The sequence below is a fragment of the Schistocerca serialis genome, chromosome 3 (genome assembly GCF_023864345.2).
Source record: "Schistocerca serialis cubense isolate TAMUIC-IGC-003099 chromosome 3, iqSchSeri2.2, whole genome shotgun sequence".
Taxonomy (NCBI): Eukaryota; Metazoa; Arthropoda; class Insecta; order Orthoptera; family Acrididae; genus Schistocerca; species Schistocerca serialis.
The window spans coordinates 8,583,425-8,600,310 of record NC_064640.1 but is presented as its reverse complement, the minus strand read 5'-3'; the positions used below and the strand labels follow the sequence as shown (position 1 = coordinate 8,600,310).

General features: G+C 45.0%; 1 protein-coding gene across 1 annotated transcript in view; it reads left to right on the top strand.

Moving 5' to 3' along the window:
* Nucleotides 1-16,886, top strand: part of LOC126469663 (organic cation transporter protein-like) — a 546,524-nt gene that overhangs the window by 481,439 nt on the left and 48,199 nt on the right. The window lies entirely within an intron of this gene.

The window sequence follows — 16,886 nt, the reverse complement described above, 5'->3', positions numbered from 1 at the left end:
TTTCGCTGTATAACTATTGACTATGTATGCAGCACAGAAGAAATCTTAATGTCTAATACAATGAGAAGTAACCGTGCCACACATGTTACAGATGTAGCTAGGTGGTTGTGGAAATTTGTCTGCTGTGTTACCGATTAAACAAATAGAAACGCTTTTCATCTGCACAAAAATATCTTTATTATTTATTTATTTATTAACATTGCAGAGTGACCCATCACCTTAGTAATAATAGTGGATCATTCACTACTACAAAAGACAATTTTCAGAGTTTTAGTACTTTCCTTGCTTTTGTATAATTCAATTGTTAATTAAAAAAGGAAAAAAACAAAAGATCCATGAAGTACAACTTGGGAATGGAATGGGAAAAAAACAAATTTGACTTTATTCTTAAGAAGAAAACGGTACATGAAAGGAAAGATTGATAGCAAAATTGGTGCCTTTATCAAGCTATTTCGACTGGGAGGGCTTCAGTAACAACTTTGAGCCTGTGCCACCTGAATTAGCGTATTTTATTCTACTATAGCTACTACTATATGTATGTTTATTGTGACATTAACTCTACGTGGTTTGTGTGTAAGGTAGACAGTACTATTTGCTACTACAATTGCTTCCTCCACTTAACCGTGACATAAGCAGGAGAGGTGCCTCGGGAGGTGACCTCGAGCCTCGTCTCCCTGAAGGGTGCTTATTATCTGTTGACCACCTGTATTTGTGTACTTACATCTTAGTATACTGCATATGTATGATTATGCACAATTTTATAAAGTTCACATGTTTTACAGTTTGCATCTTATATCAAAAGTTACACACTTACATGATTGAAAATAATGATGCAAAGAGCTAAATAATTACTTGTTTTACTTGTACAAAGAGGAAATATCATTTGTTTATTTCTATTAATAACTTATTTCTAAATTCCATGTATGTATTACTTGTAGTATTGTTACCTGAGGCTGGAGAAGCCATCTTAAGGAAATATGGAAGTAAACTTGTCAATTGCTTTGTCTAGCAGTACTGTCTTCCATATACAATTAACATGCATATAAGTTTACATGTACTGAGCTGTTCATTTACATGTACATTCTTTTTTTTCCTGCAAGGGAGCAAGGGGATGAAAAGCCTGATAACTAGGAAGTCATAATGCAGGTTTTGTTTACTTTACTTGTCCATAAGGTGGCCCTGTTACATTGTATTTGCTTTGTCCCACGAGAGAACATGCTGTGAATCAGCGACAGACCCCTCATTACTCAGTGCTATTCAGAGAAGTAAAATACAATACAATGGAGCAGTACCGGTACAGTTCTGCAGAACTCACTGACATGTACCTAGTGTACAGGGAAGTGTGTTACATTGCTGTTGCTGCGGAAAGGCTATATAGGGAATGATTTCCTAACAGGCATCATCCATCATCACGAGTGTTCATTTCTCTCAACCGGTGAATGCGGGAGACTGGTTCGTTGTAAGAAAGAAACGAGGGACCTGGTAACGTGAAGACTGCTCGCACACCTGATTTTGAAGAGCACTAGTACTCCATCTTCAGTCCACAAGTGGCCCATCGGAACCATCCAACCACCTTGTCCTCCTCAGTTAAGGATGTGGATAGGAGGGGCATGTGGTCAGGACACCACTCTCCCGGTCGTTATGATGGTTTCCTTTGACCGGTGCTGCCACTATTCGGTCGAGTAATTCCTCGATTGGCATCACGAGGCTGTGTGCACCCCAAAAAATGGCAACAGCGCACGGCGGCATGGATGGTGACCCGTCCCAGTGCCAGGTATGCCCAACAGTGCTTAACTTTGGTAACCTGATGGGAACAAGTGTTTCCACCGCAGCAAGACCATTGCCTGATTTTGAAGAGGTGGTGCTGGAACACATTGCAGCAGACCCCACTGGAAGTACTTATCGCATTGCATGTGAAGTGGGTGCTGTACATACTAGCCTGTAGTGAGTACTCCACGAACAACAATTACACCCGCATCACCCACAAAAAGTCCATGCAGTGCTTGTGACTGACGTTGCACCAAGAGTCGCATTGTGTCAGTGGTTGCTTCGATAATGGATTCATTGACCAGATTTCCTCTAAATTGTACTGTTTACTGACGAAGCCTCATTTAATGAAGATGGTATTTTGAACAGCAGGGATAGCCATGTGTGGGATGAGGAAAGCCATCACACTATCGAGAACATTTTGCTGTGAATATCTAGGCCGGCATTGTAGGTGACAATCTCATTTGGCCATATCTTCTACCTGTCCATCTGAATGGCCACCTGTACTTGAGGTTTGTGCAAAGAGCTCCATCTGAGTTGGAGAATGTACTCTTGGCTGTTTGTAAGAGGACATGGATAAAAGATGATGTTGCACCACCTCATTTCAGTGTGGATGTCCGTAACCATTTCAGCACTGTATTTCCTGGTCACTGGAGTGGAAAGGGAGGTTCTATTCCATGGCCTGCAAAGTCACCTGACCTGAATCCTCTTCTTTATTTCCTATGGGGATATCTAAATTTACTTGTGTATGAGACCCTAGTGGATAAACATATGAAATTAGTTACCAGAATTGTGGCTGCCTGTGATGTGATTCAGAACATACCAAAGATATTTGTGAGGGTGCAACAGAATCTTGTTCGCTGATGTCATGCTTGCATTGAGGTTGATGACTATCAGTTTCAGCACATTTTCTAAGATACAGTACAAATGGTACCTTCATTGTGTCGAAGATGGAATTTGCAGTTAACTGTAACTAACGTAAATAAAAAAGTACACAGTAATGTGATTTTATTCCTTTTATCTCCTTAAGCTGGCTTCTCCAACCCCAGGTTCCCTGCCTCAAATTGTTCAGTGGAGCAACCTCTGTGTGCCACATTTGAGTGATATGTGTTTGGGGATCCATGTTGCCCACGTTCACATATATCACGTTGGCTAAGGCCAGAGCGATGCAGGTGTGTAGGGTAAGGGTCATGGCCTCTCAAGAAATGTACCATACCACAACTTGGGTTAATGTAATGACAGCCCAACCTCCTCCTTCAGTTCACTCAATCCCCCTGCGGGTCCGGGGTAAGAATAGGCCCGAGGTATTCCTGCCTGTCGTAAGAGCCGACTAAAAGGAGTTTCAACCATTTCGGCCTTCCATGTGATGGTCCCCCTTGGGGTTTGACCTCCATTTTTCAAAATTCTACAGAAATACGAGCCTTTTGGGGAAGGACACCTTACATGGTGTACCACTGGTCCTAAGTGCACTAAGACCTTGGCACTCAGCATTGCACCGGCGTTTTCACCATACCCACTATTCCTCATATTGGGCCTAAACGCCTGATGGGTTGTACAAGTTACGCCCATAGTGCGTCCCCATCTGCACCAGCGATCATGATGGACTTTCCATGGCACCAGAAATCCAGCACGGTAGCCAGCCCGTTGTGGTGGGGTCGTCATGTACCCTCTAGGTTGTAGCCCCCTGACAACACAGGGATCGTACTGCCGATACCTGAGCTGCACCCTCCTCACGTCGGCCAAGGAGTAGATGCCCGTCTCCTTGGGGCATCAGGACTCCCGGCAACGGTCATCCTGCCAGGTGGCCCTTGGTGAGGCTGGGTGGCGCCCGTGGGGAGAGCCCCTGGTCGGAGTGGGTGGTATCGGGGCGGACGTTTCGCAGATGAAACGTCAACACGTATCAGGTCGCTCTGCGGCCGAGTCTTTCAAAAGAAAAGGTACCATTTCTAGTTCTGGTTCTCCTGCCCTTTCCCCCTTGGCCACTCCCTGGGAGGAGGGACAGGCCCGCCGGCTTGGGGCAAAGTACTTCCCCCGCTATTTGGTCTGTTCTCGAACCGATGGGGGGACGTTCGCCACCTCCAAGCCCATGTTCTTTGTTCAGCACATTGAGGACATCTTCGGGGAAATCGAGGCTCTCAGCAAGATGCGCTCGGGGTCCGTTCTTATCAAGACCACCTCCGCCACACAGTCGGCGGCGCTCCAGGCGTGCGACTGACTAGGGGACATCCCAGTGTCCATTGTCCCGCATCTGGCACTAAATAGGACGCAGGGGGTTATTTTTCATCGTGACCTCCTGCTACAATCTGATGAGGAGCTCAGGGCCAACCTGGAGCGCCGAGGCGTGCATTTCGTCCGGCGAGTCCAGCGCGGCCCCAAAGACCATCATATCGACACCGGGGCCTTTATCCTCGCCTTCGAGGGGGACGTTCTCCCGGAGAAGGTAAAGGTGATGTGCTACCGGTGCGACGTGCGACCTTACGTCCCGCCTCCTATGCGCTGTTTTCGGTGTTTGCGCTTTGGGCACATGTCGTCACGGTGTGAGGCTGAGCCCCTTTGTGGCGATTGTGGACGTCCTCTTCGTGAGGAACATACATGCACCCCACCACCTCGGTGCATTAATTGTCCTGGCATCCACTCGCCTAGATCCTCAGACTGCCCCGCATATCAGAAGGAGAAGAAGATACAAGAACTCAAAACTTTGGATCGTCTCTCTTATTCTGAGGCCAGGAAGAAGTATGACCGCCTCCATCCCGTGCCGTTGACCACTTCGTTTGCCTCAGTTGTGTCCACTCCTTCCGCGGTATCCTCACCCCTATCCCGTCCCCCCTCCACCTCCTCCGCCCATCAGGGGGCTCTGCCTCCGCCTCCCAAATCCCTCCCTTCCAAATCCTCCTCCCCCGTGGCCCCCGCCCCCTCTGCCCCAGGGGCCACCCTTCCTCCTCCTCCTCCTCTCCCCCCGCCACCTGAGAAGCGATCCTCTTCTCAGGCGTCCATCGGGGAAACGTTCCGGACCCCAGCTTCCGAGGTCCGGCGTTCCAAAACGGACCCCGTGCATGAGGACCTCCTTCGGGTCCAGCCCACCATCCCTGTGCCTCCTCGGCCTTCCAAGAAGGCCTCCACGAAGAAGTCTCTATCCCCCTCTCCACCCTGGCGCGTTTCGTCTGACGTTCCATCCGTGAGTCTCTGCGCCCGGCCGTCCTCAGTTTCGCCGGGACGCTCTGCTGCCGGGTGCTCAGCTGGCCTCTCGTCGGCAAATGATGCTGCCCCTCCTACACAACCAGGGACAGCGGCCGCAGGTGGCGACGACTCGATGGAACCGGATCCGCCTCCCGCCGGTTGTAGCGTTATTCCCTCGCAACCTGGCCCTCCGCGGCCGTCGAGGTGACCAGCTCTTCCCCCGTCTCGTTCCCCCAACTTTTTGACTAGCGATGGCCTTGTTACATTGGAACATAAGAGGTATTCGATCTAATCGGAAGGAATTACAACTGCTCCTCCGCCTGCACTGTCAGCTCGTCCTTGGTCTCCAGGAAACCAAGTTGCGCCTGACTGACCGTATTGCCTTTACCCACTATACCTCGGAGCGGTATGACCTCACCCCTGTGGACGGTATCCCAGCTCATGGTGGGGTTATGTTGCTTGTTCGGGACGATGTCTATTACCATCCCATCCCATTGACCACCCCACTCCAAGCAATAGCTGTCCGTATTACTCTTTCTGCTTTTACTTTTTCAGTTTGTACCATCTACACTCCACCGTCATCTGCTGTTAGTCGGGCTGACATGATGCACCTGATCGTTCAGCTTCCCCCGCCGTTTTTATTGTTTGGCGACTTCAATGCCCATCATCCCCTTTGGGGCTCTCCTGCATCCTGTCAAAGAGGCTCACTCTTGGCGGATGTCTTCAACCATCTCAATCTTGTCTGCCTCAATACCGGCGCCCCGAATTTCCTCTCGGACTCTGCTCATACCTACTCCCACTTGGACCTCTCGATCTGTTCTACCACTCTTGCCCGTCGGTTCGAGTGGTATGTCCTTTCTGACACCTATTCGAGCGACCACTTCCCCTGTGTCGTTCGTCTCCTGCACAACACCCCATCCCCACGTCCTTCACGCTGGAGCATACCGAAAGCTGACTGGGGACTTTACTCCTCCCTGGCGACCTTTTTGGACCACGATTTTCTCAGTTGTGACAGTCAGGTCGAGTACCTCACGGCTGTTATCATCAATGCTGCCGAATGTTCCATTCCTCGTACTACCTCTTCTTCACATCGCGTTTCTGTCCCCTGGTGGAACGAGGCTTGTAGGGACGCTATCCGTGCTCAACGACGTGCTTTACGCACTTTTCGCCGCCATCCTACGTTCGCGAATTGTATTGAATACAAACGACTCTGAGCGCAATGCCGTCGAGTCATCAAAGACAGCAAAAAAGCTTGTTGGGCCTCTTCCACCAGCTCCTTTAAGAGTTTTACTCCCTCTTCTATCGTTTGGGGTGGCCTGCGCCGGCTGTCGGGCATTAAGGCCCACTCCTCGGTACCTGGCCTGACCTCAGGTAATGAGGTCCTTGTTGATCCTGTGGATGTCTCCAACGCCTTTGGCCGCTTTTTCGCGGAGGTTTCGAGCTCCGCCCATTACCACCCTGCCTTCCTTCCCAGGAAAGAGGCAGAAGAGGCTCGGCGACCTTCCTTCCACTCGCTGAATCTGGAAACTTATAATGCCCCCATTACTATGCGGGAACTCGAACGTGCACTTGCACTGTCCCGGTCCTCTGCTCCGGGGCCAGATGCCATTCACGTTCAGATGCTGGCACACCTTTCTCCGGCGGGCAAAAGCTTCCTTCTTCCTACCTACAATCGCGTCTGGACCAAAGGTCAGGTCCCTAAGCGTTGGCGTGACGCCGTTGTTGTTCCTATACCCAAACCCGGGAAGGATAGACACCTTCCTTCTAGTTACCGCCCCATTTCTCTTACAAGCTGTGTCTGTAAGGTGATGGAGCGCATGGTTAACGCTCGGTTAGTCTGGATTCTTGAATCTCGACGGCTACTTACTAATGTCCAATGCGGCTTTCGTCGCCGCCGCTCCGCTGTTGACCACCTTGTGACCTTGTCGACATTCATCATGAACAACTTTTTGCAAAGGCGCCAAACGGTAGCCATGTTCTTCGACTTGGAGAAGGCTTATGATACCTGTTGGAGAGGAGGTATCCTCCGCACTATGCACAGGTGGGGCCTACGCAGTCGCCTGCCCCTTTTTATTGATTCCTTTTTAACGGATCGAAAGTTTAGGGTACGTGTGGGTTCTGTATTGTCCGACGTCTTCCTCCAGGAGAACGGAGTGCCTCAGGGCTCCGTCTTGAACGTAGCCCTTTTTGCCATCGCGATCAATCCAATTATGGATTGCATTCCACCTAATGTCTCAGGCTCTCTCTTTGTCGATGACTTCGCGATCTACTGCAGTGCCCAGAGAACATGCCTCCTGGAGCGCTGCATTCAGCGTTGTCTAGACAGCCTCTACTCATGGAGCGTGGCAAATGGCTTCCGGTTCTCTGAAGAGAAGACGGTTTGTATCAACTTTTGGCGATATAAAGCGTTCCTTCCGCCATCCTTACATCTCGGTCCCATTGTTCTCCCATTCGTGGAAACAACTAAGTTTCTAGGGCTCACGTTGGACAGGAAACTGTGTTGGTCTCCACATGTCTCTTATTTGGCGGCCCGTTGTACACGTTCCCTTAATGTCCTCAGAGTTCTTAACGGTTCATCTTGAGGAGCGGATCGCACTGTCCTGCTTCGCTTGTATCGGTCCATAGTCCGATCGAAGCTGGATTATGGGAGCTTTGTCTACTCGTCCGTTCGGCCATCCCTCTTATGCCGGCTCAACTCCGTCCACCATCGGGCGATACGTCTTGCGACCGGAGCCTTCTACACTAGTCCTGTCGAGAGTCTTTATGCTGAAGCTACCGAATTACCATTGACCTACCAGCGCGACGTACTGCTGTGTCGGTATGCCTGCCAGCTGTTGTCTATGCCCGACCACCCCTCTTACCAGACCTTCTTCGCCGATTCTCTCGACCGTCAGTACGGGTTGTATGTGTCTGTCCTGCCTTCTCCCGGAGTCCGCTTCCGTCGCCTGCTTCGACAATTGGATTTTGCCCTCCCTACCACCTTCAGAGAGGGTGAGAGCCCGTCACCACCTTGGCTCCAGGCTCCGGTTCATATTTATCTCGACCTCAGCTCACTCCCGAAGGAGGGTACTCCGGCTGCAGTGTATTGCTCACGGTTTGTCGAACTTCGTGCTCGACTTGCCGGTCACACCTTTATTTACACCGATGGGTCCAAAACTGACGATGGTGTCGGCTGTGCCTTTGTCGTCGGGGCCGCCACCTTTAAATACTGGCTCCTCGACCAATGTTCGAGCTTTACGGCCGAGCTTTTTGCTCTCCATCAGGCCGCTCAGTATGCCCGCCGCCACCGCCATTCATCGTACGTACTCTGCTCTGACTCACTCAGTGCTCTTCAGAGCCTTGGAGCTCCCTATCTGGTCCATCCCTTGATTCAACAGATACAGCAGTCCCTCCATTCTTTCGCTGATAATGGTTCTCCTGTCAGCTTTCTGTGGGTTCCCGGACATGTAGGAGTGCCTGGGAATGAGGCTGCGGATACTGCAGCCAAGGCTGCAGTCTCCTGCCTCGGCCAGCCTCCCATTGTGTCCCGTCATCTGACGTTCGTGGGGATGTATTTAAGAGGCTTGTGTCGTTGTGGTGGGATGCTTGGTCATCCCTCCAAGGAAACAAGCTCCGGGCAGTAAAACCGCTCCCAACTGCTTGGACAACCTCCTCCCGACCATCTCGGCGAGAGGAGGTCCTTCTGACCAGGTTGCGGATTGGGCATTGCCGGTTTAGCCACCGCTACCTGCTCTCTGGTGACCCAGCCCCGCAGTGCCCTTGTGGTCAGGCATTAACAGTGCGCCATGTTTTATTGTCGTGTCCCCGTTTTGGTCAATTTCGTGTTGTCCTGTCCCTGCCATCTGCTTTACCAGATGTTTTAGCTGATGACGCTCGAGCAGCTGCTCGTATTCTGCGTTTTATAACTTTGACTGGCTTGTCCAAAGACATCTAACCTTTTTACTTATTTTATCTGCATCTTTGTCAGGTCCTTCTGGTGTCCCCCCCATCCCCTTGAGTTTTACTAGATTCCATGTGCTCTAACAACAGTGACTGGGCGCTAATGACCTCAGTAGTTGAGCGCCCTTAAACCCCACCAAAAATAAAAAAAATAAAAAGTCACTCAAATAGAAGGTACCATATTCAACAATCAACAGTGCAGTATCTGTAAGCACATTGAGTGCCAACCCAAGATAAGTAGACTTGTAGCAAAGCAGGATGGCTAGAGCATTTTGACAGGTCTTTGCCTCACATGAAAGACTGCTTTAAAGTTACTTTCTGAAATATCAGTGGAACAAGTCAGTACCTATTACCAATCATCAACTGATCACTTCATTTATTTATTTATTCTCTGTCCATGTACTCTAGCTGATAATTTTCAGCTGAGAGCATAGGGTGCATTATTTTAAAATAAATGTTCAGAAAAGGAAACAGGGTTACATTTTGCAGGTACATGCAAGCTATTACATATTTTCTATTACAATTTAACAGCTAGTGTTTAATTTCATATTTAATACTCACTCTTTTAGTACATACATTTCTCTGTATGACATACTTTTAAACATTTTTTAAATAAACATATTTGCTTTACTTCCTTAACTGACTTTGATTGTTTGTTGAAAAAAACCTTTTGCTTGCTTCATTGGGAGCACTCTTTGCCAGCTTGAGATTTATCTGTCTTGTGTAATACTTTTCCATTCCTCTAGTTGCGTGGTCATGCATTTCTTTAATATTTTGACATATACACAGTGACTGCACTATCATAATATTATGGAGTACAAAAGTTTTTCTACAAGTTTGCGTAGGTGGTATTCTTGCTATACATCTTGCTGCTCTTTTCTGAATTTTGAATATTCTTTTAAGTAGCTAACTTGGGCACTTGCCCATGTGTGAATTGAGAAGGATAGATGTGGGAACATAACTCCATAGTGCATTGTCCTGAGAAATTTATCATACCCAACTTCTGCAGTTCTGTGCCTGAGGAAAATCTGCATCTTTTTGCGTAATACATCTATGTGCTCCCCACCCTTCCCCCCCCAAGTTCAGCAGGAAACCTTCAAGGGACAATATTAAGGTTTTAATACAGTATTTATGTGGGAGTTTAATGCACAAGAAATATAAATATAGACACAGAAAAAGATATTTACCCCAAGGAAAAAGAGTAGTGTGTTTTGATCCAGCATGTCTTCCTAGTCAGTCTGTCAATATGCAATTATGCAAGGAAAATGTCTGCATCAGTATCCTCCTTTATATGAAGTTCATGCCAAATTGCTCACATGTTTCTTTCCTTCTAAATAATTCAAAGGTGTCTTACATACAGTGCCAATAGTGATGAGATATATCACCAAACGCAATAGTTTTAGAGTCATATTTTACTCTGAAAAATGAATTTTCCTGATCACCACAATAACTTGGTGCTAAGGGTTATCTATCAATGACAAAAATATTTAATTTGTGATAGAAAACATAGGAACAGTATTCACTTATAAATTATCAATAACTGCCCCTTTTCTTAATGAACTTAGACACAGAGCACCAGCTCATTTTTGACAAGAAAATGGAAAGGAACTAACAGTGACTTTGTTGTAGAAACCACTCTGATATTATTTTAAAGTGTTTCGATGAATTGCAATAAACTTCTCAGGTTTGTCAAACAAGTGTATGCAAACAGGTCCTTTCATTACAGGACCTCAGTTCTTAGATACCATCTAAACTGCTTCAACAAAAGAGACATAACTCACTGACCGGTTAATACAGTAAAGCAGAACTAGTATTTTGACTAAGTAATTGTAATTGCTGAAGATCTATGCTATGCTGGTCAGATAATCTCCGAATTTCACTAGCAACAGCAGTTCTTCTTATTTCACTTATTTTACTTTATTTTGATTCAGTTGAATCCCTGTGTGTGTTTCAGTTCCTTAATGAGGGAACCAGCTTTCATTCCCTGTCACATCACTCATCTAAACACTGTCACCTCCATTTTGAAATCTGTGGAAAAGACTTTGGTTGAAGGTTCTTCTCTCAACTTTGTGGTCTTCAGTCAATAAGCACTGGACCCAGTGGGTACAATCTTTTCGATAACCCAAGCTTTCCTTCTTGTGGACCAGACTCGTCTTTGAAGTGTCTCATCAACCTTCTACCATTGCTGGAGCCCATACACACATCTCCAATATTGAAATTGAACTCTGGGATGAATTTCAGCAGCACATTTTTCCTTTATAACAAATTCCATGAGGACATACTGTCAAAATGAAAAATTGAAATTCATCATTTTGTAAATATAAACTGTAGTTCTGTGATACAAGGTAATGCTTTCATGTGTCCACACACAATGGAAAATCTTTTGACTATGGTTATGGATTTGTTTTTAGTACATTGTCAGAATTACTATTGTAACAAAGGGTGGCTCTTGACTGGCTGTTGTTGTTGTCTTTAGTCCAAAGACTGATCTGATGCAGCTCTCCACTGTATTCTATCCTGCACAAGCCTCCTCATCTCCAAAAAACTACTGCAACCTCCATGCACTTAAACCTGCTGACTGCATCATCCTTGACCTCCCTGTACAATTTTTACTACCCACATTTCCCTCCAATAATTAACTGATGAATTCTTGATATCTCAGAATGTGTCCTGTTGGCCGATCCCATCTTTTAGTCGTTATGCCACAAATTTCTTTTCGCCACAATTACATTCAGTACTTCTTCATTAGTTACACAATCTACCCATCTATTCTTCAGCATTCTTCTTTAACACCACATTTCAAAACCTTCTATTCTCTTCTTTATGCTGCTTATTGCCCATGTTTCACTTCCCTGCAAGGCTACACTCCAGCCTATGGGGGTCGTTCACTAAATAATGCCCCACATTTTCTTTAAAAAGCCATCAATATACATAAACTAATGTCCTTGTTGGTGCTTCACATTTGATGTTTGTTCTGTGTGCAGGTGAAGTTTCAAACTGTTCTTGCAGAGCCATAGTGCAGCATCATAATGGTGTCTGCATACAACTCACATTACAAGCAGCATGCTATTATTGAATTCTTGTGTGCAGAAAAAGAAACTGTGGTGAACCTCTATAAACATTTGTGTGTGGAGTATGGTGATTCTGCAGTTGATAGGATTACAGTTGTTTGATGGGCAAAGAAAGTTACAGCTTCAGAAAATGCAGAAACAGAGCTCCATGATCAGCCATGCTCCAGACATCCTGTCACAGCCACTGCTCCATACATGCTAATTGTGTGGATGCCATTACTCATGCCGACTGGTGCATCACAAATCGACAATTGGCTCTACAGTTGTTGGTCAGCATTGGAAGTGCATCTGCAATAATCGAGACTCTCAGATATTCAAAGAGGTGCTCACGATAAGTTCTACGACTGCTCACAGTGGGCCCCAAGATTCAAAGAAAGGCCATTTCATCTAAAACATTGGAGCATTTTGACAACATGGGGAAAACTCTTTGAAGATGATGAGAGTGTCAGTCACACAGTGAAAACATGGATACACCTACAGGACAAGAGCTTTTACTTGCAGGGAATACATTCTCTTCCTCTATGTTGATGTATGACCATAGAACGTGATGGAGACTATGTAGGAAAACAGGACAAGACATGTTGATGTATGTCATCACCAAATTCTCACTCTTCTACATGTACATCTACATGGTTACTCTGCAGTTCACTCTTAAGTGCCTGGCAGAGGGTTCATCAAACCATTTTTATACTACTTCTCCACCATTCCACTCTTGAATGGTGGGTGGGAAAAAGGAACACCTAAATCTTTCTGTTTGAGCTCTGATTTCTTTTATTTTATTATGATGATCATTTCTTCCTATGTAAGTGGGTGTCAACAAAATATTTTCACATTCGGAAGAGAAAGTTGGTGATTGAAATTTCGTAAATAGATCTCGCCGTAAAGAAAAGCACCTTTGTTTCAGTGACTGACATTCCAACTCGCGTATCATAGCAGTGACACTCTCACCCCTATTGCACCATAACACGAAATGAGCTGCCCTTCTTTGCACTTTTTTGATGTCCTCTGTCAATCCCATCTGGTAAGGATCCCACACTGTGCAGCAATATTCCAACAGAGGATGGACAAGTGTAATGTAGGCAGTCTCTTAACAATAAATATGTTCTGAGAAAAAAAAAACAACTGTGGGGCATTACTTATTGAATGACCCTCATACCTTCAGAAGACTTCTAAATACACAAATCTGCATTGAGTGTTAACAAAGCCCTCCTCTCCAGAAATTCTTTCCATGCTATAGTTAGTCTGTGTTTTATATCCTCTCAACTTTGTCCATCACTGATTATTTTACTGCCTAAACAGCAAAACCCTTCTACTACTTTCAGTGCCTCATTTCCTAACACAATACTCTCAGAATAAACAGATTTAATATGATTACACGTCATCACCCTTGAGCTGCTTCTGTTAATGTTCATCTTATCACTACACTATCCATTCCATTCCGTTCAAATGCTCTTTCAAATTTTTTACTGTCTCTGAAAGAATTATGATGTCATCAGCAAATCTTGAAGATTTTATTTCTTCTCTGTGAACTTAAATTACTGTTCCAAGTTTCTCCTTGGTTTCTGATATTGTTTGCTCACTGTAGAGATTGAATAACACTGGACACAGGCTACAACCCTGGCTCACTCCCTTCTCAACCACTGTGTCCCTTTCATGCCCTTTACCTCTCATAACTCCCATCTGGTTTCCTTACAAGTTGTATATAACTTTTTGCTCCATGTATTTTAACCTTGCTGGTTTTAGAATTTCAAAGAGTGTGTTTCAGTCAACAAAGTCAAAATCTTTATCTAAATCTACCCATACTGTAAATTTAGGTTTGCCTTTCTTTAACATATCTTCTAAGACAAGACGTAGGGTCAGAATTCCTCACATGTTTCACCATTTCTCCAGAAACCAAACTCATGTTCCCCAAGGTCAGCTTCCACCAGTTTTTCCATTCTTTTGTTAATAATTTGTGTTAGTGTTTTGCAAACATAACTTATCAAACTGATAGTTTGGTAATATTCACATCTGTCAGCACCTACTGTCTTTGGTATTGGAATTATTTCATTCTTTTTTTAAATCTGTAGGTATTTTACTGTCTCGTACATCTTGCACATTGGGTTGAAGAGTCTTCTCATGGCTGACTCCCAAAGGTATAAGTAGTTCTGACGGAATGTCTTTTACTTGCTGGATCTCGTGGCAACTTGGGTCTTTAAGTGCTCTGTCAAATATCTCCCCTCTCATATACTGCTTCTTCCCTTTCTACAATATTGGCTTCATTTTCATTTCCCTTGTACAGGCCCTCTACATATTCCTTCCACCTTTCAGCTTCTCCTTCCTCACTTAGCATTGGTTTTTCATTTCAACTCTTGGTGTTCATACAGATACTTTTCTTTTCTCCAAGGGTCTCATAAATTTTCTTATAGGCAGTATCGATTTTTCCTCTAGTTGCACATGCTCCTATAGATTTGCATCTTCCTCTAGCCATTCCTGCTTAACCATTTTGTGTTTTCTGTCAGTGTCAATTTTTTAGATCTATGTATTCCCTTTCACCTGCTTTATTTGCTGCATTTTCACATTTTTCTCCTTTCATCAATTAAATTCAATATCTCCTGTGATATTCAAGGGTACCTACTAGGCCTTGTCTTTTTACCTATTTGATCCTCTGCTACCTTCACTATTTCATCTCTCAAAGCTACCCATTTGTCTTCTGCCGTATTCCTTCCCCCTGTTTCAATTAACTGCTACCTACACTGAGGTGACAAAACTCATGAGATATCTAATAATATCATGTCAGACCACCTTTTTCCCAGTGTAGTGCAGCAATTTTAAGTGGCATGGACTCAAGTCATTGGACATCCCCTGCAGAAATATTGAGCCATGTTGTTTTTGTTGCCATCCATAACTGTGAAAGTGTTGCTGATGCAGGATTTTGTGCACGAACTGACCTCTCGATTATAACCCATAAATGTTCAATGGGATTCATGTTGGATGGCCTTGGTGACCAAACCATTCACTCGAATTGTCCAGAATGTTGTTCAAACTAATTGTGAACAATTGTGTGTTGGTGACATGACATCATTGTTTGGGAACATGAAGTCCCTAAATAGCTGCAAATGCTCTCCAAGTAGCCAAACATAACCATTTCCAGACAATGATCAGCTTATCTGGACCAGAGGAGTCAGTCAATTCCATGTAAACACAGCCCACACCATTATAGAGCTACCACCAGCTGCACAGTGCCTTGTTGTCAGCCTGAGTTTTTGTGCCACACTCGTACCCTACCATCAGCTCTTACCGACTGAAATCAAGATTCATCTGACCAGGATCCAGTTTTCCTGTCATCTACATACATACATACATACATACATAGAAAGAAGGATCCTTTATTGTATGATTATATGTCAGCGGAACAAACACTGATAGCAGTTACTTCTGTAAAATATCTGGGAGTATGCGTGCGGAACGATTTGAAGTGGAATGATCATATAAAATTAATTGTTGGTAAGGCGGGTACCAGGTCGAGATTCATTGGGAGAGTCCTTAGAAAATGTAGTCCATCAACAAAGGAGGTGGCTTACAAAACACTCGTTCGACTTATACTTGAGTATTGCTCGTCAGTGTGGGATCCGTACCAGATCGGGTTGACGGAGGAGATAGAGAAGATCCAAAGAAGAGCGGCGTGTTTCGTCACAGGGTTATTTGGTAACCATGATAGCGTTACGGAGATGTTTCACAAACTCAAGTGGCAGACTCTGCAAGAGAGGCGCTCTGCATCGCGGTGTAGCTTGCTCGCCAGGTTTCGAGAGGGTGCGTTTCTGGATGAGGTATCGAATATATTGCTTCCCCCTACTTATACCTCCCGAGGAGATCACAAATGTAAAATTAGAGAGATTCGAGCGTGTACGGAGGCTTTCAGACAGTCGTTCTTCCTGCGAACCATACGCGACTGGAACAGGAAAGGGAGGTAATGACAGTGGCACGTAAAGTGCCATCCGCCACACACCGTTGGGTGGCTTGCGGAGTATAAATGTAGATGTAGATGTAGTCCAACCAATAAGGTCACAAGCTCAGGAGAGGCTGGTTAACAAAGGCACTAATGTCAGTCATCTGCTGCCATAGCTCATTAATACCAAATTTCACTGCACTTTCCTAATGGATGCATTTGTCGTACATCTCACTTTGATTGCTGTGGTTATTTCATACAGTGTTGCTTCTCTGTTAGCACTGGCAGCTCCATGCAAACACCACTGCTCTGTCATTAAGTGAAGGCCGTCAGCCATTGCATTGTCCATGGTGAGAGGTAATGCTGGATATTTGGTATTCTCAACACACTCTAGACACTGTGGATTTCAGAATATTGAATTCCATAACGATTTCCAAAATGAGATATCCCATGTGTCTAGCTCCAACTATCATTCCACATTCAAAGTATGTTAATTTCCTTCATGAGGCCATAATTACATCAGAAACATTTTCACATGAATCATCTGAGTACAAATGACAGCTCCACCAATGCACTGCCATTTCATATCTTGTGTACCTGATACCACAGCCATTGTGTGTATGTGCATATTGCTGTCCCAAGACTTTTTCACCTCAATGCAATTCTCCCTTTGAAGCTCTCAACAAACTCTAGTTCTTTCTTCTTATTGGGGTCCCATCTCCTTAATTTAATTCCATTTAACAATTTCTTCAGTTTTGATTTGCACTTCACAACCAATAAATTATGACCAGAGTCCACATCATCCCCTGGGGATGTCTTACAGTTTAAAATCTGGTTCCAAAGTCTCTGTCTTACCAGTATATAATCAGTCTGAAACCTTCCAGTGTTTCCAGGTGTCTACAATATACATTATCTTCTTTCGTGATTCTTAAAGCAAATGTCAACAGTGATTAAACTGTGCTCTGTGCAAAATTTTATTAGGTGGCCCCCTCTTTCATTCATCT